Genomic DNA, 21,670 nt, shown 5'->3' with positions numbered 1-21,670 from the left:
GGACACACCTCCACCTTTGGTGTTTCGGTCCAGGTTACATGGCCAAAAAGTGTGGTATGAGTTATAGCCTGGTAGTGCAGGGGTGCTCTGTAGAGCCTTGAACCAGGTCTCAGTCACTGTACAGATATCGATGTTCTCCATTTTAAGGAGTGCCTCGAGTGAGTGCATTTTGAGATTTAGACTTCTAGCATTGAGTAGCATTGCCCTCAGTTTTTGCTTGCCTGTTGCTGTTATGGTGGTGAATTTGTTATTTGAACCTTGCCTAAAAAGACACTTTAGGGGGCAGCAAGACCCTTGGCCAGTATTTGGAATCCCAGTGGCGACAGGTGCAGGCCATCTGTGGCAAAATATCATGGTCTGTCGACCATGTTATTCCACGCAGACAGATATTGGACCCCTTAGAATGACACCAGATGCTTAGCCAATTGTTGAAGTCAGTTATGTTGTCCTTGTACTGCGGTATCATTCTGGGCGATGGCAGAATGCTACTCAGGGCTAGGGTCATACCTGCCTGGGCTACAAGATCAGAGAGCTCTTCCATGTCTCTTTTCATGTAGTCCAGGGAGGTACATCTCGGGTCATTCACACCAACATGGACAATGACAGAGTCATATTTGTACTTGTGGTGGAGTGATCTGAGTGCGTGGATTATGTGGCGGATCCCGGCACCCGACAGGCAGCTGACAGTAACCTTCTCCTTGTTTAGTCTGGTGAGTGGGACATCAGTGTGCCTGACTATAGAGTCACCTATGACTAGTGTGTTGGGTACGTTGTTTTGCCTTATTGGCTGTGGTTGAGTGGCACACTGAGTCTATGGGCTATGTGTCATTTGGGTTGTGTTTTTCTGGCAAATCACCAATGACTGGAGTCACTAAATAATGACATGCATTAGAGTTACACACTTCAATTTGTCCTGCTAACACAGATCCTGCTAACACAGATCCTGTCATTCTAACAACTTTCTAAGTTTGTAAGAGCAATATTTAATATCACCCCCTGTTTATAGGCCTTTATTCCCCCATTATTTTAGGCTCTGTCCAGATTTTTTGACCATGAGGTTGAGTATGCTTCCCCCACATCTCCATTTCATGTTGTTATAATCTGGACTATGTTGTACTCAGTTTGCTCCAGAAGTTACAGTAACTTTTAGGTTCCTAGTAGTTATCTAGTACTGTTGACGCAGATGCGTTTGTCTGCTGTATATTGTTAAAGTGTGTACTGTAGATTTATCAGTGCTTACTATTCCGCTTACAAATAGATATGTTACCTTGTCTGTCCTACTAGTGTGTTTCTGTTGGTGCTTGCATTTTACAGTGCTATTTTTATGCAGTCTAGCTTAGTTGTACAATTTACTGTATGCTGTCTATAAATGTTACATGTTTCCTCTGGACCCAGATTAATTTACAGTAAGATGACTACATCAGCCAATTTTTTTTGAGTAGTCACCAGAATAATAGACTTCTGAGTAGCTATGGGTGTGTCCTGGTTTGGTGCCTTTGCTTAAAAAATGGCTGATCAATAGGCCTTTGCTGTGTTGCACAGAGGGATAAGCCCTGACTGTGACCCAGATTACCAGAGCTCAAATAGCATTTCAAAAACTGCCAGAGCTGAACAGGGGAAGGAGTAAGTAGCATTTGTTGACTTGCATGTCCAGGGAGGATGGAAAGGGTGGTCCTGGTCAAACTAGCCTCCCCCCAGTGCAAGTGTAGGTTTACACATTGCCAGTAGTTACAGGACCATGGGATGTGTGTTTGCTTGCCAATCCCAAGGCAGCGACTTTAGCCATCACAGGGGGTTTGTGTGTAAAGGAAGAGCACTTACACATAAGGGAAGGTGTAGGATGCCTCTGAAGTGATGCAGTTGCACAGATCAGCCACCAGAGGCAGGGCTAGGGTTGAAACAAAAAAAATCTCAATGCTGGGATGCTGGTAAAAGCACAAACACTGTCATGGCTGCCAGTATGATACCCCCCCCCCCCCCGACCTGCCGTCTCCCTTACTGGAAAGTACTTAGAATGGTAGAACAAACTGGCTGAATTGAAACTATGAGGTTTATTGGTTGGCAAGTGCAATGAAGAAAAAAAAATCGCAAGAGTGCACACAAGGCAGTGGCTGAGAATACAGTGAAGAAGGGGGGACATTCCTCTCAGTCTCTTAACACAAGAGATCTGCACAAAGCTTAAAATAATGGGGGTCAAAGGCCCAAAAATAGGGGCATTGTTGCTCTTATAAATTTAGAATGTTGGTAGAATAACATAATTTGTGTTAACATGCATTTTCTGAAGCATGTGACGTCTGAAAATAAAATGTATGTCATTATTTAGTGACTAACCCTCAGTGATTTGCCAGAAAAACGCAAATTGTATGAGGAACAGACCAAAAATATGAAGGAAAAATGTGGAAATTCTGAGGAAATCTGAACAGTTGAGAGGTATGGGAGGGGGACATCAATGTAGTGCTGAGGGATTCAATTCAGAAAAGTATATTTCTCAGTCAAAGTAAATTTCACTGTAGACGGAGTGGATGAAAAAGTGGATCTCTGCATACATTATATAGGCTACGAGGATCAATATAAAAGATTATAGGATAGGACAAGAAGGGGTTTTCCATGGTTTGAGGAAATTGTCAGGAGTGTGTCTTCTTAGAGTCATTGCAGAGAAGTGCAAGTTTTTTCTCCCCAGACTTACAAATAGCCAAAGAAATGTTAGGTAGTCTGAGGTGGGATACTAGCAGCAACAGTACAAAGAGGTATTGGTGTAACAAGTGATCTTGTGTAGACAGGTACTGAAAGCAAGCATTAAGAAAAGCCGTGGAATTCTGGGAATCATAGGAAGAGACTTTCTCAGTATAAAATAGAAAGAATTCTTTCTCGGTGTGAACAGTTAGTAAGGCAGCACCTGTCGTATAATGAATACACATTTTAAAATTCCCATCGTGCAGAGATACTAAAAAAACTTAATGTGTGTTTTTGGGAAGAGAGGAAGAAGAAAGAAGTGGGTATGATAAACATGTATAAGTTTATGTATTAACAGGTCCTAGATGACAGTGTCTTTCAGACCAAGAGCTTCATAACAATGGAGCAGTTTATAGACTAGTGAGAATTCCGTGCTGTTGTGACAGTGTAACATTAGCAAATTAAGACTGTATGGCAGAGTAGTACGGGGGGGGGGGGTCCTGAGGTGTGTAGTACTAACAGGCTTCATCACATGCTTTTGTTTACGAAGTAGGAGGATCTTACAGTACCACACAGAAGTTTAATGCTGTTACTTGTATCCTTCAGTTTCATTTCTTGGTCAGTGCTTCCATATTGTGCAGCTGTGTGAGCAAGTCATTTAACCTGGCTGAAATTCTGAGACACTGCTCCTAGGGGGTCTAACCCGGTTAACAAATGAATAAAATAGAAAATTTTCTTTCTTCTTTTCTTCACAAAAGGCTTGTTGTTGATGAATACAATGGTTACTGCTGAGGAGATGAAAACAACAGAAATAGCATTCAGAAAATGCATGGTAGAGGCATAAAGCAACATTTGTGGGATACAGAGGAAAGACTAGATATTGGTTAAGACAGAGTTACATTTATACCATTGGGTAAAACAGTGGAAGAACAAGGTGGCTTTTTCTGGAGGGAGATTTATTTCTATGACTTTATTAGTGTTGCACAGTAAGGTGGTTTTCAGAGGTATTGAAATGTGTTGAACATCAGGTACATTGCAACCGGGCCCAAGAAATAGTGAGATGTTCTACCTGCACTTTTATATCTTAAAAGTTACTGTTCATCTTCTGGCAGACAGGCTTTACCTGTAAAATGGAAGAAAGTTTTTGTAGTGGTTGAACGCTGTGATGGAAAAGGGAATATGATCTGCTTGTCTGTTGGCTACCGTAGGATGCTGTACTGTGGCTTTATAAGATGATTTACCAAGCTTTGAAGGAGAGACATGGGTTTAATTCTTTGGCGTGCATTAACATCCTTTCAAGTAGCTGGCACTATTCATACTGTGTCTACAGGTTGTGTAACTAGTATAATATTACAAAGAACAGAAATAAATCTGTGGCTTGGCTAGGTAAGGAGAAAGCTAGACTTTTGTGCCTTGTTTAACAGTTTGTTCCTTTTGCACTAGGAGGAAATGCAATGTTGTTGAGTTTATGGAACACCCAACTGACAAATTCAGTACAAAATGCAAGCATTGCTACTGCCTCAAGCTGACTTACTGCTTCATGAATGCAGTGATTTAAGTGTTTAATGGCCAGGGTGGATGGGGGTTTCTTTCAGAGCAGACTGAGCATTTTAGAAGTTTTAATGATGTAGTTGCATTAAGAGCAGTGCTGAAGCTTTATATTGATTTTAAAAGTTGATAAATTGGAACTGGTGTATTTCCTAAAATTGAACTTGCTCTTAAGAGATTTAGTGAAGCAAAAAAAAAAAAGTCATCATTAAGTTGTTTTGGAAGGAAAAAATGAGAATTGGCCCTGCAAAATATATGTCTATAATTTTAATATCCATATTGGAGTGAGAGAAAGAGATTTTCTGATTTTATTTAAAAAAAGATTATGCTTTTGTTTATGTAAGAATTATTTATTTATATTTTCATTGTTAAACTGAGTAATACAAAGAATAACAAATTATAACCACCTGTTTCATTTACATTTACTTCAGGTAAACAGGTTTCCCTTTTAAGGATGAAAAGAAAAATCCATTTATTTTAATAAGGAATACATCAATTTGTGTGTTTAATAAAATGTGTGCAGTATTTACTTTGCTTCATCATTGTATGATAGCAACTTTTTCCTGCTTGTATTCTCTGAGATTTGAAAATTCTGAAACCTTGATACAGTTGTTGAGGGATTAAAGCTAGATTTAGAAAGACAAATATGCATGGGATTCAGAAAATAGTTTGATGTAATTATTCCAGAGATGAAATGGACCTAAGCAATTGCCATTCTGCAGTTTCACGGGTAACAGAGCTGCAGGGGATAGAACTGAATTTGAATTGTGATTGGATTTGTAGTTTATTGTGACAATTAATCATTAGTGTTATTTTGGTGGTGATCTCCACAGCTGTAGAGATTTTATATAAAAACAGTTGTAGACCTCTTTTATAAATGTTTTGACCAAGCAGTCCATCATTTTGGAGTTCTAACTATTTAAGCAATGTGAGCGTTGTCTGGAAAACATGCAATTCTGTTTACCTTTTGTTACTAAAGGGTCTTGTGCTGACCTCATGTTTAATACAGAAAATAAGTGCAGTTTTGCAGTGGTGTAAGCCTCTTGCCCTCATGTGCTAGTGCACTTACTCATACAGCCGTGGCAGTGATTCTCAGGGGCAAACAGTAATCAACTAGTTGAAGTAAATTAGACAGTTTGCGTCAGTCTCCATTTTTACATTGGACCAGGGGTAAGGAAGCCTTAGTTTTCTTACTTAACACTAACTTGGTGACACTGAATATGTATATCCGACAGAACTACTCCTTGTTTTATTTACCAATAGTCCCAAGTAATACAGAAAATTATAAATTAAAGTGATTTTTTAAACAAGAAACATCTTTATTAAATTATCACTTATTGCAGTGGCAGTCATACATTTATATAAATGAAAACAAACCAAATTGACATATGTTTGGTTCCAAACATTATACATCTCTAATCTATCCAGTCTCATGTCAATCAAACATTACATAGCTCATTCAAATCCTGCCTTCTTTTAAACCTCATTCCTCAGCCAGAATGTTATTCTGCATGTATTGTTCCCACAATTCCCATTTTTTATTTAATTTGCTCCTCTCCTTTTCAAAAGACGCTATTTCCAGTTTTATTTCTGTTAATGTATTCATTACTACTAGTACAATTGGTTTAGACTTTGATTGCCATTTTATAGTAATTGCTTTTAGGCACTTTGATTTCCATTTTATAGTAATTGCTTTTTAGCAGCCTCCATAATTAGTCTAAGCAAGGCCTTACTTAGGTCTAGGCATTTCCAATTCTGTATCACATTTCAAAACATCCTTTCCTCATTTATACTAGTTTGCTCGCCCAGAATTTCTGGTAGAGTAGTCTGCTGGGAATTTTTTAAATCTGACAACTCTTTACACTCCCCAAAAATGTAAATTGAAATGAAATCTGTGATTTTGATTCATCTGCAGAATTTCTCAGTGGTTGCGTAGTAGAACTGCCAGGCACTATGGAGCTTGCCACATTTTAATTCACTGGAACTTTTCTGCTAGGTGAGAGCAGTAAGTACCTGAAAACAGAATGATTAATATTACAGATGGATTGGGAGAGGTCTGGGCACCCCGGTTAACATTTGACTCACATTTGCAAAGCTGGATACTGTGGAAAAGCATGCTGTTATCAGTTCTCATAATTTAGGAATATGTGGGAGACATCTTGCCAACAAGTTTATATAAACTGCTGTAAAGTGTTTTTTTTTTTCTTTCTTCTTTTTGTAAAACACCTATCATGTTTCAGCAACCAGAGTTGTTGTTGTGACTTTCGGCTTTTCCCGGTTAGGGGTTGCCACAGCAGAACGGTCCACTAATGATTGGCAGTTGATTTTTACGTACCGAGTTGCCAGCCCTGACGCACAACCTTCAATGAAGGTACACCCATTCACGCATGTCTCCACGCAGAAGATGCTCTAACTGAGAGTCGAACCGGACAGCATCTTACTTTCAGGTGACAACGCTACCGCAGCACCACCACCACGGCTTATCTCCTGATAAATGGCTTAGTATGACTCTGCTTCTGTACTTTGAGTTGCCTAAATAATGCAGAACAGTCTAACTCTATAGTGCTGTTCATAATGTGTTGAGATTACTTTATTGTTGGTAATGTAATAGAACATTTCAGATGGCCTTCGCTGTTGATGATGTAGTAGAGCTACATGGAAAGCAGTGTGCCTTAGCTGTAATTCAGCCAGCTGATGCTTCTCCACTGCCAGCCAAACTAAACAAGGCGAGGCTTGAAGACAGGCATGATTCTTTTGAGTGGCGGAGTGGCCCAGTCCTTTAAATGAAGAGACATTTCCGTCCTTTATTATTTATTTGCATTTGTTTACCAGGATAATTCGACTGAGTCAAAGAGATGGCCCGTTTTCAGTAGAGGTCTGGGGAGATGTTAAGAGAAAAAGTTTAAAAACATATTGTTATTTGTCTTTTTCCTCTTCTTGCAAAGTGAACATGTTATTTGTTGGGATATGCCTATCAAAGATGGGCCTCATCTGTGAACAAAATGCAGCATTGCTTATAAACCTGAATAATAACTGTTTTCTGCTTTTCAGAATAAAGAGATTTGGTTATAGCTTAGTGAAGCCTGGGATAAGGACGCACGGCCGAGTAAGAGTTAATTTACTGAAGCAGGCTGTGTGTCCTGGAAAATTTGAGCTACCATTGTTGAACTGAACATTCTGTACTTCTTGAACATTCTGTACTAACTGTTGGTTTGAGGTGATTTGTGATAAACATGTTTATCACAGGTGTTTTTCATAGCCAACTGTCAACGGTCAGAAATGTAACAAAAAGTTGTTTTGCTTGCAGTATAAAAGTTGATGTCAGTAAACAAGTTGACCAGAGGAGATCATCTTGGCCAACATGTTGTGTAATCTGGTTAGCTGCTAATAAAGAAGTTTTTCATCACCTGAGGCAGATGTGACTCGTTTGAATTTTTCTTCTGACATTTTGGTCCTTCGGACCGGAAACCTCTACGAAGATACGGATCAGACCGACAGAGAGACCGAAAAACCTGTGCAGGTGAGGATGTCCTTCAAGGATGCATCTGCAGTCATAACAAATGGGTTGTCCTGTCGTCAGGCAGCCCTTCGGTCAGCCGGATTCCAAAGTCTGGGTCCGGCTTCGGCTGATGTCACACTTCACCCGACGTCATCTCTGCTGGTCTTCGGGTATAAAGGCATCAGCCGATGCCATTTTCTTCAGTCTTTCTTGCCGCGTGGCGCCCGAAGCAGAAGCTGTTCGCAAGTGCCGGTCGGTCAGATCCAGAAGATTCCTACTACCGAATACTACTTCGAAGACTTCTAAAAAGCTAAGTACCCCGTTGGGGACTCTTTCTTGCCTCAGCCGATGTCAGAAAAAGTAAATAACTGTTTAACTTGTGGGAAACAAATACCTCATAAAGATTTCCACTCATACTGCCTACCTTGTTTAGGCCCAGACCACGACGTAGTTGCCTGTTTAGCCTGTGCTTCCTTCAACCGACGAACGCTTAGGCGTTGGTCGGAGTTTGCTGAACAGTTTTTCGGCTCAGACTTTGCGTACATTATGCCGTCGGATCCTCCGACTACCCAAATAGTTAAGAAACGCAAGGAAAAAGACCGACACTCGCGGTCCGCGGTTTCGGCCGAAACCACGGTTAAGCAAACCGCGAGTGTCTCGGTTTCGGCCAAAACCGAGAAAACCGGTCAACCTTCAGCCGAATCCATGACTACTGCTGAGGCCCCTACTACCTTAGTTGAATCGGCCTCTGAAGTTTTGCCTACTACTGTGGTTTCTACTGACTTATCGGACACCATCCCTTTGGATGCCTCTACCCCAGCACGTGGTGCTGCTAGGCCTCCTGCTGCCATGTCTATAAAGGCCTTTGCCAGGGCCAAAGCAGCCAAAACTGTTAAATCAGTGCCTGTTAAGGCCACCTCACACAGACACACTTCCAGTTCTCAAATGCTAACTCTGGCAGAGGATTTAATCTCCTTAATTAGGGGATCCCAATCTCACCCTGACAGGGCCTCTCAGCCCCCAGAAAAGAGACCTAGGGCAGAGCCCCCCCAGCCAGAGTCCTCTGATGATTCTTCGGATGACTCACATACTACAGATCAGCCAGAGGCTCCTTTTTCTACTTATGAAGACTCCGATGCTGATGAATCCATTCCATCTGCCTCTCCACCAGAGGAATTTTCCTTTGGGGAAACCTTACATGCCATGAGAGAACAATTCCAATGGCAGGGACAAGATTTCTCAGATTCAAGAAAAAGGCTTAGGACCTTTCTGCACTTACCGCAACATAGACCCTTAGCTATACCTCCAGTCTTGCCTGTTGTGGATGATGCATTTAATGATGTTTGTACTGCACCTGATTCTTTACCCCCAGCCCCTGCAAAACCAGACAGATTTTACAGGGTACCTCACACTCATCACCACCTTTTCAAGGCCCCACTTGCAGATCCTGAGACTATTTCCCAAGGGCCTAAGGCAGTAGCTTCTACCTCAGCAAAGAACCCTCTCCCTTCTGAAAGGGAATCCAGGTCCTTAGACAGGTGGGGCAAAAAAGTTTACACCTCTGCTACTCTCTCAGCCAGAGCTTTAAACTGTCAGTTTCACATGATCCAATACCAAGAGTTTATGCTTGATCAGTTATCTAAGAAACTGTCCTCTGATGAATCCTTAGATAAGAAGTATGTTTTAGAAATGGTAAATAACATACAGCAGGTTAGTAACCATTCTTTAAAATGTGGCTATGATGCACTGGAGGCTTCATTTAGGTCAGCCATGACTGGCACAGTAATAAGAAGGCATGCATGGTTGAAAGAGCAGGTCCTGCCGGATCATGTTAAAGCAAAGCTGTTAGATGCTCCTATGGATAAGGACAGTCTTTTTGGTACCCCTGCTCAGGAAGTAATGAAGAAAATGGAGGAGAAGGCGAAATCTGTTCAAACAGTTAAGGATTTCTTACAGGTTCAGCCCCCAAGGTTTAACAGGAACTGGCCTGCCAAAAATTGGTCCTTTCCAGATCCCTCAAGATCTCAAAGAGGCAGGTATAGATTCTCTAGAGGTAGAAACCAAACCAGAGGAGGCGCTTATAGAGGACGCCAGTGGCAAGGCAATAACCACCGAGGTACGGACACAACCACTGCCACTGCAACAGGACAATCACAGTGACTGGCCTCTGACACCGCCTACCAGGGAGCAAATAGCAGCACCTTTAGGCGGAAAGTTAACCTTATTTTCAAAAAATTGGCACTATATCACAAAAGACAAGTGGATTTTACAAACCATAGACCAAGGCTACAGGTTCCACTTCCACACCTTACCAGTGAAAAGAGGAATGCCAAACCTACCTCCAACTCAAAAAGCAGAAGCTCTAAAGCAGGTAGCTCAACTAACACAGATGAGAGCTGTGGAAAGAGTTCCAATAGCACAACAGGGCAAAGGATTCTACTCCAGACTCTTTCTAGTTCCAAGAAAAGAGAAAAGTTGGAGACCTATACTCGACCTGTCCGCCTTAAACACTTACGTCATCGTCCCAAAATTCAAAATGCTGACCCTACAGCAACTTCTTCCCATGCTGGGCAAGGAGTGTTGGCTGGTAACTCTAGATCTCAAGGAGGCATACCTGCACGTCCCCATACGACCAAATTGCAGAAGATACCTCAGATTTCTTGCAGGATCAGAGCATTATCAATTCTCAGCATTGCCCTTTGGCTTATCTACTGCGCCCAGAGTATTCACAAAATGCCTGGCATCAGTAATCGCTCATTGCAGGCTACAGGGAATCCAAATTTATCCATACCTGGACGACTGCCTGTTACAAGCGGACAACAAAAACAAGCTGACAACAGATTTACAAAGGGTCATTTGCTTACTACAAGCCCTGGGATACACAGTCAATTTAAAAAAGTCAAGACTGATCCCATCCCAGACAAGGACTTTCTTGGGTGCAGAATTGGACACATTAAAACAAATGGCATTCCTGACTGCAGAAAAACAAGAACAACTTCCTCTTTACTTCTTGGCATTAACAAAGCAGAACAAACTAACAGCAAGAAAAGTACTGCAGGCCTTGGGCTTTATGGCATCATGCATACTCCTGGTCCCCTATGCCAGGCTGCATATGAGAAAATTACAGTGGTACCTAAAGAATTTATGGTCTCAGCACAGGCACAGCTTAGAAACCGAAATCCCACTAATTCCATGCCTGAAGCAAGAGTTCCTATGGTGGGCCCAAGCATGCCAGTTAAACACAGGCTTGCCCTTCCACAACTGTCAAGCAAACCAAACCATCACAACAGACGCCTCAGACCTAGGCTGGGGGGCGCACATGTTGGACAAATGCATACAAGGATTGTGGACTCCAGACCAGCTGCACCTGCACATAAACCAAAAAGAAATGCTGGCAGTAAAATTAGCAATCCAGAAATTCAGGCCATTCCTCAAAGGAGGCCATTTAATGATAAGGACAGACAACACCACTGTCATGTGGTACATCAACAAGCAGGGAGGCACTCATTCTTACCCTCTATGCAGAATGCCTATGGATCTTTGGAACATGGCTCTGAGCCACAACATCCAGTTACAAGCAATATTTGTGCCAGGGAAAGAAAATATCCTAGCAGACATACTAAGCAGAACCACCTCGGATGCTCACGAATGGATGCTGCACCCGGACATCTTCAAGACCATCACAAAGAAATGGGGAATGCCCCAAATAGACCTATTCGCATCCCCACTCAACCACCAGCTCAAGAAATTCTGCACAAGGACGTTCCACCCGCTTGCATGGAAGTTGGACTCTCTGTCCTTCAGTTGGAAAGGCCTAACAGCTTATGCATTTCCACCTCTCCCTTTGATGCACAAGGTACTACTGAAAATCAAAGAGGAACGCCCAAGGATAATCCTGATAGCTCCAAATTGGCCAAGACAACACAGGGGAGAATGTGGTCAATACCCCTGATGCCTTTGATGTTAACTCAGAACAACTACAGCATCCTACACCCAAACCTAAAAACCTTACAACTGACTGCCTGGAACATCACTTAACAACAACTAACCCAGGCTTATCTCAAAGGGTTAAAGACATTATCCTTGAAGCCCGCAGACCTTCAACAAGAAGGAACTATGCAGGAAAATGGAAAAGGTTTGCCGCTTGGAGTGCTGAAAAAGGAAAAGATGTGTCAAACATAGACATTGCTAACATCCTGGAGTACTTGGCAGAGCTTCTTCATACAGGCCTGTCCTATTCCTCCATCAAGATACATGCATCAGCTATTTCTGCAGAATACAGCTTCGATCCACCTGTCTTCTCACATCCTCTACTCAGGCAATTCCTCAGAGGGATCAAGAATGTAAAACCTCCTAGGAAACCACCATTACCAGCATGGGACTTGAATTTCGTGCTAGAAAAATTGACACTCCCACCATTTGAACCAGCAGGAACAGCAGATCTACAACACCTATCATGGAAAACTGCCTTCCTACTGGCAATTACTTCAGCAAGGAGGGTTTCAGAACTACAGGCTTTAATGGCAGTACAACCCTTTCTAATCTTCCATCAAGACAGAGTGTCCATGAGAACTAATCCTACATTTATGCCTAAGGTGGTATCCAGAGTGTCCTTAAACCAGGCAATCCACCTGCCTACCTTCTTTCCCAACCCACAGAACAGGGGGGAAAGGCTACTACATACCTTGGATGTACATAGACAGTTACGCTACTACCTGGACAGAACCAAAAGTAATAGAAAAACTGACCAGCTTTTTGTGGCCTATGCAACAGGAAGGGAAGGAAAAGCAATTTCCAAGCAGACAATCTCCAAATGGATAAGGAATTGCATAAGATTCTGTTACTCCTACCATGGAAAACCAGTCCCACAGGACATAAGACCTCATTCAACAAGGGCTACAGCCACTACCACAGCTTTCTTACGAGGAGTGGCAACCAAGGACATTATTGAGGCGGCTACTTGGACCTCCGTGCATACATTTGCCAAGCATTATAATTTACCTCTATACTCCAGATCCCGAGCAGGGTTTGCCACTGCTGTACTGCAAGGGATCCTAACTACACCATGATTCCTTTTCCTCCTCCCCTATTTTGGCTATGGTATTCTACCCATTTGTTATGACTGCAGATGCATCCTTGAAGGACATAGTACAGTTTTGTACCTACCATAAATGTAGATGTCCGAACAGGATAGCATCTGCAGTCAGGATTACCCACCCTCCATCCCCTCTGTGGTACTCCTAGGGTATTTACCCACCCAATAGCTAGATGGGGGGGGGGGAGTCTCTTATGGTGTATTTGTTTGTATATATGTACATACATGCTTTATTTTTGTGTTTGCCTTCTACTATTTTGGAAACATTGGCTTTTATCCCAAAATTAACTTCCTAGAGGGCAACTGGCATCTGGGGCAAGAAACACTGAAGAAAATGGCGTCGGCTGATGCCTTTATACCCGAAGACCAGCAGAGATGACGTCGGGTGAAGTGCGACATCAGCCAAAGCCGGACCCAGACTTTGGAATCCGGCCGACCGAAGGGCTGCCTGACGACAGGACAACCCATTTGTTATGACTGCAGATGCTATCCTGTTCGGACATCTACATTTATGGTAGGTACAAAACTGTACTGTTTCTCATCTTAAGATTCCCTCGACTGAAAGCCCTCCGACTGATTTGTTGTTGAGAGGTGGCCAGCCGCTCTCTGATCCCTATCTGAGGGACGGTTTCTGAGTGAAAAGGGGAAACGGAGTCTCATCTGGTTCGGGTAGGATGAAAAATAAATTTTCTTTTAATTTAATTTAATCTTGTCGACAAGGGTTTTATTTTTTTTTTTATTAGTTAAGGGTGGGTAGGATTACTTGTTAAGATTATTTTGTTAGGATCACCCGTTAAGATAGTCCCATTTTATAATAAGCCCTGTAAAATAACATTGATACAGTCCTAAAATAAGAAATCTAGGGGAAACATGGGTTCTAGTTGCTGTGAGTGTGAGAGTTATGTCTGTTTAAATGTTGATGCTAAGTATATGAAAGGTTTAAACAAAAATAATGTTACATTTTTGAAAAAGTGGAAGTTGAAATATGATTTTGATGGTACCCTGAATAAGAATGCCTGTGCAAAATTGGTTAGAGATTTGAAAAGAGATGCAGGAACTAGAAGTAAAAAGCAAAGACAATTGGGATTTCCCCAAGCACAAAGATGGGTAGAAGAGGCAAATAGACGAGCTATAAAAGAAAAACAGTGCCAGGAAAAAGAAAAAAATAAATCAAAAGGGATCACTGGTGCCAAGTGGAAAAGTAGCTTTATTCTTAGTTAAGGAGGATGAGCATACAGTTTTTGCGGTACAAAGGCAGGCAACCGCCCCACCGTATGGGGAAATTGCTGCTGCCATACCGGCGGAACCTCCTCAATATCAGTCTGAAGATGTGGGATCTGTACAGCAGGGTGGGTTATTGGCTGCTCAAGGAAATGTTGTGACCCCTCCAATTTACCTGCAAATTCCCATAGTACCCAAGGTTGCGTTGCAACAAGTAGACCAACCTATGCATTTAAGGTCAGGACCAGCAGGGCAAGGACGTTGGGCCATTAAACTTTCTGACTACTCAGAAGCTCTTCCCTTAATACAAGTTGCAAACCCACAAGCAGGGGATGTTGGACAAGAGCCAACTATTTTAGTTTATCGTCCCTGGGCTAGAGAGGATATAAAACGAGCTACAGATTGTATTCCTCATCCCAAGGTTAATTTTCAAAAGTTTTCTGAGGACATAGTTGGTATGCGTTTAAGTTATCATCTAAATGGTTTAGAAGTAGAACAAGTAGTGCGACAAATCCTGGGTCCAGATTGGCACTTAGTTTGTGGTACTTGGACATGTAAGGCAGATGACGGCACTACATTAAAGCATAATTCTGGGGTGTTAGATAGGCGAGTCACTGATCTGTTGAAGAGAATTTCTGATAAGTGGCGTCCAAGAGCAGATTGGACAATAATAAATCAGTGCATTCAAAATGATGATGAATCTGTAGATCACTATATTGTAAGATTGACAGAAGTGTTCAATAACCATTGTGGAATGATGATTCCGCAGGATCAGACCAATGATAGTCCGTATGAACAGCAATTGAAAAATGCTTTTCTTAAGGGTTGTAGGGCTCCGATAAGTAGTTTTATAGCTAAGCATATGGTAGATCATACAACATGTAGACTGCAACCTTTGTTTGAATATGCACGGCATGCTGAGTGACATTTCAATTTAAAAAGAAAAAGAAAGTACAAGTGTTAGCAGTAGGGGATGATGGTGGTATATTCTTGGTACAGGACCAAAGGGGGGAAGGGTGCCGTGGTGGCGTAAAAAAACGTGGGGGCCCGAAATGGGACACGTTAAATAAACCGGGTGGACATGCAGAGGAATATGAGGGGAGGTTGAAATGTGGAGAATGTTTTAAATGCAGTAGACGTGGGCACTTTGCTGCCGACTGTGAAGAGTGGCAACATCCCCCACAGCTTACGAACAAGGGCTCCGCATGACTATATGATAGTAAAGGAAGGCGCCAAATTCATTATTGTGATTATTTTAGAGAAGAAGAAAGTGAGAATGATTGTGATGATGATGAAGCAGACACTCTCTGCGATGAATGTCAGAACACTCAGAAGGAAGGGTGGGATTGTGACTGCGAAGTCATAAACCTGGCAAGTTTGGGTATTGCTATGCATCTAGATCAAAAACCCATGATAGAGTTTTTGGTTGAGGGACAGAAAGTGGAGTTTTTATGTGATTCAGGTGCATCGCGTACACTTTTGGGTCCAGCAGTTCTGCCTCCGAACTGCGAGACTGATGAGTTTGTCCTTGTGAAAGCGGCAAACGGGAAAATCTATAAGGAACCACTGTCCCATCCTCTATTCACAGATCCGCAAACAAACCAAATTGTTAGGTGTAGGGTAATTATATCGAAAGTTTGCCCAGTTAATTTGCTGGGAAGAGATTTGATGCATTTGTTTGGAATAGCGGCAATTCCCACACCTAAAGGCATTGAGGCGAAAAGGTTAGCGGATGGCTTGGTGGTACAGAGAGAGTACAAGACTTGTTTTACTGGTATAGCCAGGACTTGATTTCAAACGGGTCGGGGAGGGTTGATACAGATTTGATCAACCTAGCTTTAAGTAAATCTAGGAGCAGGTCACCGCAGGTTGTGGCACACTTACATTGTACAATGTTCTACAGAAAGGCCCCTGGTCCGGATAAAGCATTTGAAAAAGAATTCTTTAAGCACAAACGTGCAAGGATAATTTTGAATGATATGTTTTGGGATACGCAAGGTAATACAGTAGTGACCTGTACTTTGACCAAAGAAATGAGTTCTTTATATCGCTCAGGTTATAGCCCACATATTTCAATTACTAAAGTGGTGGGGACAAATTGGGTAGATTTAGCTAAAAAGGTAACGAATTGGGACACAATGTCCGAAAGTCAATTGAAGGATCAACAGATCCAGGTACAAAGATTAAATTGGGTGACTTGGGCACAACCAAGTGTGCACCTCAGGGATGACAAAACAGAAATGGCATGACAAATCCTCCTAACTCAAGAGGAAGGTAGTGCATTAAGTGCCTTACCTGTAGATTTATGGTCAAAAAGTAAAGGGGATGTAGGACTGATGAAAACAGCAGGTGAAGTTTGTATAACTCCAAAGTCAGGTTTTAGACCTCGTAAGCACCAATACCCACTAAGTAAACAAGCAGAGGAAGGAATTAAGCCAGTCATTGAGCAGGTAAAACAGGTAGGAATTCTTGTTGAATGCCCAGATTCGCCCTGCAATACTCCGTTGTTTCCTGTAAAGAAACCGGATGGGTCATGGAGGTTGGTTCAGGATTTACAAGCAGTTAATTCGGCTGTGATCCCAAGAGCACCGGTGGTCCCTGACCCCTACACATTACTTAATGATTTACTACCTCAGAACAGATATTTTTCTGTCATAGATATAAGCAATGCTTTCTTCTCCATACCACTACATAAGGAGAGTAGATTTTGGTTTGCATTCACTTATCAAGGTAAAAGATGCACCTACACCAGATTGCCACGGGGTTATTGTGAGAATCCGACAATATTCGCACAAGAAATGGCTGCGAATTTAGCTCAGTTTGTTCCCCCAAAGGGAAGCCAGGTTCTGTTGTATGTAGATGATATTTTGTTGGCCTCACCCACACAGGAAAGTTGTAGAAAGGATACCCTTGCCTTCTTAGTTTTTTAGCTGAGCAAGGACATAAGGTAAATAAAGAAAAATTACAATTGTGGAAAGCACAAGTAAAGTACTTGGGTTACTTAATTTTGCAGGCATGTAGACGATTGGAGAACAAAAGAAAACAAGCAATTCTTGAGGCACTTATGCCCACAACTAAGCGGGAGATGATGTCCTTTTTAGGTGTGACTAATTTTTGTAGAAGTTGGATCCCTAACTATGCTGAGGAAGTAGGGCCATTGACAGCACTAATCTATGACACTCCCATGGCAGCTAAGAATAATATACAGTGGACAAATAAGGCAATACAAGCATTTAATAGAATTAAGCAATTGATAGCAGGATCCTCTGTTTTGGGTTTTCCGAACTATTCTAAGCCGTTTATACAAATGGTTGATTGTAAGGGAGGATATATGACTTTGGTTCTGGTACAAGTACATGGGGATAAACAGAGGCCGATAGCTTTCTACTCCTCCAGATTAGATCTTGTTGCAAGGGCATTGCCGCATTGTGTTCAAGCTGTGGTGGCGGCCGCCATGGCAGTACAAGCCTCAGCATCATTAGTTTTGTTTCACCCATTACAATTGCGGGTTCCACATTCAGTAGCTACTATACTTTTGCAAGATAAGATCACCTTTTTATCTCCTAGTCGACATTTGTCATGTATGACAGTGCTGCTAACACAGCCTCATATGACCATAGAAAGATGTACTACTCTTAATCCGGCGACACTTTTGCCGACTCCAGAAGAAGGTACTCCACACGTTTGTTTAGAGAGCATTCATGACAAAGTACTTCCCCGACCAGATTTAACAGATATTCCATTGATAGATTCTGATCTCGTTTTGTTTGTAGACGGATCAGCAAAGAAGGGCACTGTAGGAAAAATACTAGTAGGGTATGCAGTCACCACAGAAACTGAAGTTTTGGAGGCAAAAAGATTGTCAAACATTTATTCTGCACAAGCAGCTGAGTTGGTGGCCTTGACTCGAGCTTGTACCTTAGGGGAGGGTAAAAACGTGGCAATTTATGCAGATAGTCAATATGCTTTCTCCACTGTGCATGTTTTTGCTCAACAATGGAAGAATAGGGGAATGGTTACTGCGACAGGCAAACCAATAAATCACAGAGATTTAATTTTACAGTTGTTAGATGCAGTGCAACTACCACTTCAGATAGCGATATGTAAATGTTCCGCACATACCAACAGAAAAGATCCTGTCTCCAGGGGAAATGCCCTTGCTGATATGGCTGCAAAAAAGGCAGCTCAAGAAAATGATTTGCTTTTACATGACAATGATTTAGAGCCCGGACACCTCTTAGACTTAGAGACACTAAAAGTAATGCAAACATTGACAACACAGAAGGAAAAATGTTGTTTGGTAAAATATGGTATCACTCAACAGGATGGGTTGTATAGGGCATCAGATGGCAAAATGGTATTACCCTCAAACCTTTTTAGGTATGCGACATTGGTTAGCCATGGACCTGCCCATGTAGGAGTACGGATGATGATTCAAATAGTGTCTAAGGTGTTTTGGTGTAAGGGGTTTTCAACTTATGCAAAGCAATTCTGTTTATCTTGTTTATTATGTGCAAAGTATCATGCTCAGGGGAGAGTTAAAAAGTCTCAGCAGGCATTCCCCACCCCTCCATATCCATTCCACACACTCTGTATGGACTTTATTGAATTGACACCCTCAGAGGGAAAAAGGTTCTGTTTAGTCATTATTGATGCTTTTTCTAAATGGGTAGAAGCTTTTCCAGTAAAGCACCTGAATGCGCAAACAGTAGCAAAGCTTTTGACTACAGAAATAATTCCCCGATTTGGTTTACCAAGACGCATTCACAGTGATAATGGGTCTCATTTTGTTAACCAGATTGTTCAGAAGTTGGGTCAAGTGTTTCAAATTGATCTCAAGTACCATTGTGCTTACCATCCCCAATCAGCTGGACTGGTGGAAAGACACAACGGTGTCTTGAAGAGTAAGCTCCGCAAACTGATGGCAGAAGCACATAGATCATGGACTGCGTGCCTTCCTTTGGCACTCCTTTATATGCAAATCTCACCTTCCTACAAAGGACTTACACCATTTGAACTTTTGTTTGGGAGACCATATTACGTCCCGCAGTGGCAAGGATTGTTGCCAGTGGAACGTGAGGGGGGTGAGGATCTAGCGGATTATATGAAGAAGCTGCTAAATGTCAAATCTCTTGTAACCAATGACTCCTTTGCAGATTCCAGAAATGAAACCTTGTTAAGCGTGGCACCCGGGAACTGGGTGTGGATCCGAATTGTGAAGAGAAAGAATTGGTCATCCCCCAGGTGGGAAGGCCCATACCAAGTACTTATCTCGACACCTACAGCTGTAAAGATCACTGATAGGACTTCGTGGATTCATATCACCCACTGTAAAAAACTCAAGACTCTTCCTTCTGCTATTGATATTGGTCAAACTCCACCGGACCTCTGAGCGCAAAGTCTGGCTACAAAGGGGGATTAGCCCAATAGGAGTTAGTTCGTCTCAAACCCAGTGAAGAAACCAACGGCGCGAGGTAGTCCTTAGGGAGGATGGCCACGTTCAACTGGTACTTCAACTGTTACATGATGATGATTTTGGTGGTGAAAGTAAATATGTCCATACGAGAAGGAACAGTTGTAAGAGGAAAAGGAATGATGGTGCTGCAAGCGCAAACAGGTGTTACTACTGTGTTTAAAGTGAAACTTTGTGAAGGAATTTTGGACTGTTCTAAATGGAATAATGATAATTTCTTGACTCGTGCAAAATACTTGTGCAATAGAGACTGTACGTCCTGGTCAAATGTTTGGTGGTCAACTGATGTGAATGGATGAGAAACAAGTGGTGCAGTGATACCAGAGAAAGATAAAAGCAGGCAACAAAGAATGAAAATTGTGCATTTCCAAGGTACCGAAGTAATTACTATAACTATTGTGTCACCACAAGAAAGTGATTCAGGAGTTTATGGAATCGGAGTGTCTCTTCCAATTGGAACTGATCCTTTGGGACCCTCCAACTTAAAGTACAAAGCCTTAAGAATGCGACAAGTAAAGCAGATTTTGCCTTCACAGAAGAAGAACAATTGTTGCTCGAGACAGGATTCGTACACCATAATGAATGGTTATCTTGGGTTAGATATAGTACCCGAGAAGCACATCGTGAAAACTGTATTTCTTGTGCTGAAGGTAAACAGCAACTAGCGACAGTCCCATTGATGCGAGTTGAAGGTAACCTAACGTGTCTGTTAAAATTAATGGCAATGAGAATCCATTTCTGGAGAATCAAACTCATAGTTTAGCAAACGTATGGTGGTTATGTGGAGACAACAAACTCAGATCAAGGCTTACGATTCCCTGGAGGGGAACCTGTGCGCTTGTAAAGTTAATCCTGCCATTCTACATTTTCCCAATTCCAGCAAGCAGTTTCGTAAGAGAACCTGAAATAAAGCCGAAGTGGTTGAGTAGGAGAAAAAAAGAGGCACCGAAGCAATCCTTCGATAACAGTGTCTACATCGATAGCATTGGCGTACCAAGAGGCGTACCTGATGAATACAAAGCAATAAACCAAGTAGCAGCTGGTTTTACATCTATCTTTGTCTGGATTCAATCTAATAAGAATATGGACTGGATTAACTACATTTATTGTAACCAGCAGCGTTTTGTGAACTATACCAAAGATGCATTGAAAGGAATTGCTGAACAACTGGAGGCCACTTCGCAGGTGGCGTGGCAGAATCGAATTGCGTTGGATATGCTCCTGGCCAAAGAAGGAGGAGTTTGCAGGATGTTTGGGACTTTCTGTTGTACATATATTCCAAACAACACTGCGCCTGATGGAAGTATCACTCGAGCTTTGAAAGGTTTGGAGATGTTATCCGAAGAATTGGCAGAGAACTCTGGGGTAAGTAATCCCATTACAGACTTTCTACAAGTGTGATTTGGAAAATGGAGTCATCTCATCAGCAGTTTCCTGGTGTCCGTTGGAGTCGCTGTGGCTATCGTGGTGGTATGTGGTTGTTGTTGTATACCCTGTATCAGAGGTCTTCTACAAAGACTGGTTGATACTGCTGTTACGAAGACGATGTACCAGCAATTGCAACAGACTGGTGAAAGTGAATACATTGAAATGTGACTTTTTGCAAATGTTTTTGAAGTTTAAAAGTTTGTCTTGCCAATGAAGTAATGTATGCAAAGAAAAACTTAGTTTTTACCATATATTGCTGAAATAAAAAGACAAATAAAAAGTGTCTTCAGGGGGGAAATGTTAAGAGAAAAAGTTTTAAAACATACTGTTATTTGTCTTTTTCCTCCTCTTGCAAAGTGAACATGTTATTTGTTGGGATATGCCTATCAAAGATGGGCCTCATCTGTGAACAAAATGCGGCATTGCTTATGAACCTGAATAATAACTGTTTTCTGCTTTTCAGAATAAAGAGATTTGGTTATAGCTTAGTGAAGCCTGGGATAAGGACACACGGCCGAGTAAGAATTAATTTACTGAAGCAGGCTGTGTGTCCTGGAAAATTTGAGCTACCATTGTTGAACTGAACATTCTGTACTTCTTGAACATTCTGTACTAACTGTTGGTTTGAGGTGATTTGTGATAAACATGTTTATCACAGGTGTTTTTCATAGCCAACTGTCAACGGTCAGAAAAGTAACAAAAAGTTGTTTTGTTTGCAGTATAAAAGGTGATG

General features: G+C 41.8%; 1 protein-coding gene across 3 annotated transcripts in view; it reads left to right on the top strand.

Moving 5' to 3' along the window:
- Window positions 1-21,670, top strand: part of GHR (growth hormone receptor) — a 1,761,548-nt gene that overhangs the window by 924,976 nt on the left and 814,902 nt on the right. The gene's annotated exons all lie outside the window — the stretch shown is intronic.

The sequence above is a fragment of the Protopterus annectens genome, chromosome 1.part0 (assembly GCF_019279795.1).
Source record: "Protopterus annectens isolate FY-2018-M chromosome 1.part0, PAN1.0, whole genome shotgun sequence".
In the NCBI taxonomy this organism is placed as follows: domain Eukaryota; kingdom Metazoa; phylum Chordata; order Ceratodontiformes; family Protopteridae; genus Protopterus; species Protopterus annectens.
The sequence above is the reverse complement of the archived record's forward strand: the minus strand, read 5'-3'. Positions and strand labels throughout refer to the sequence as shown.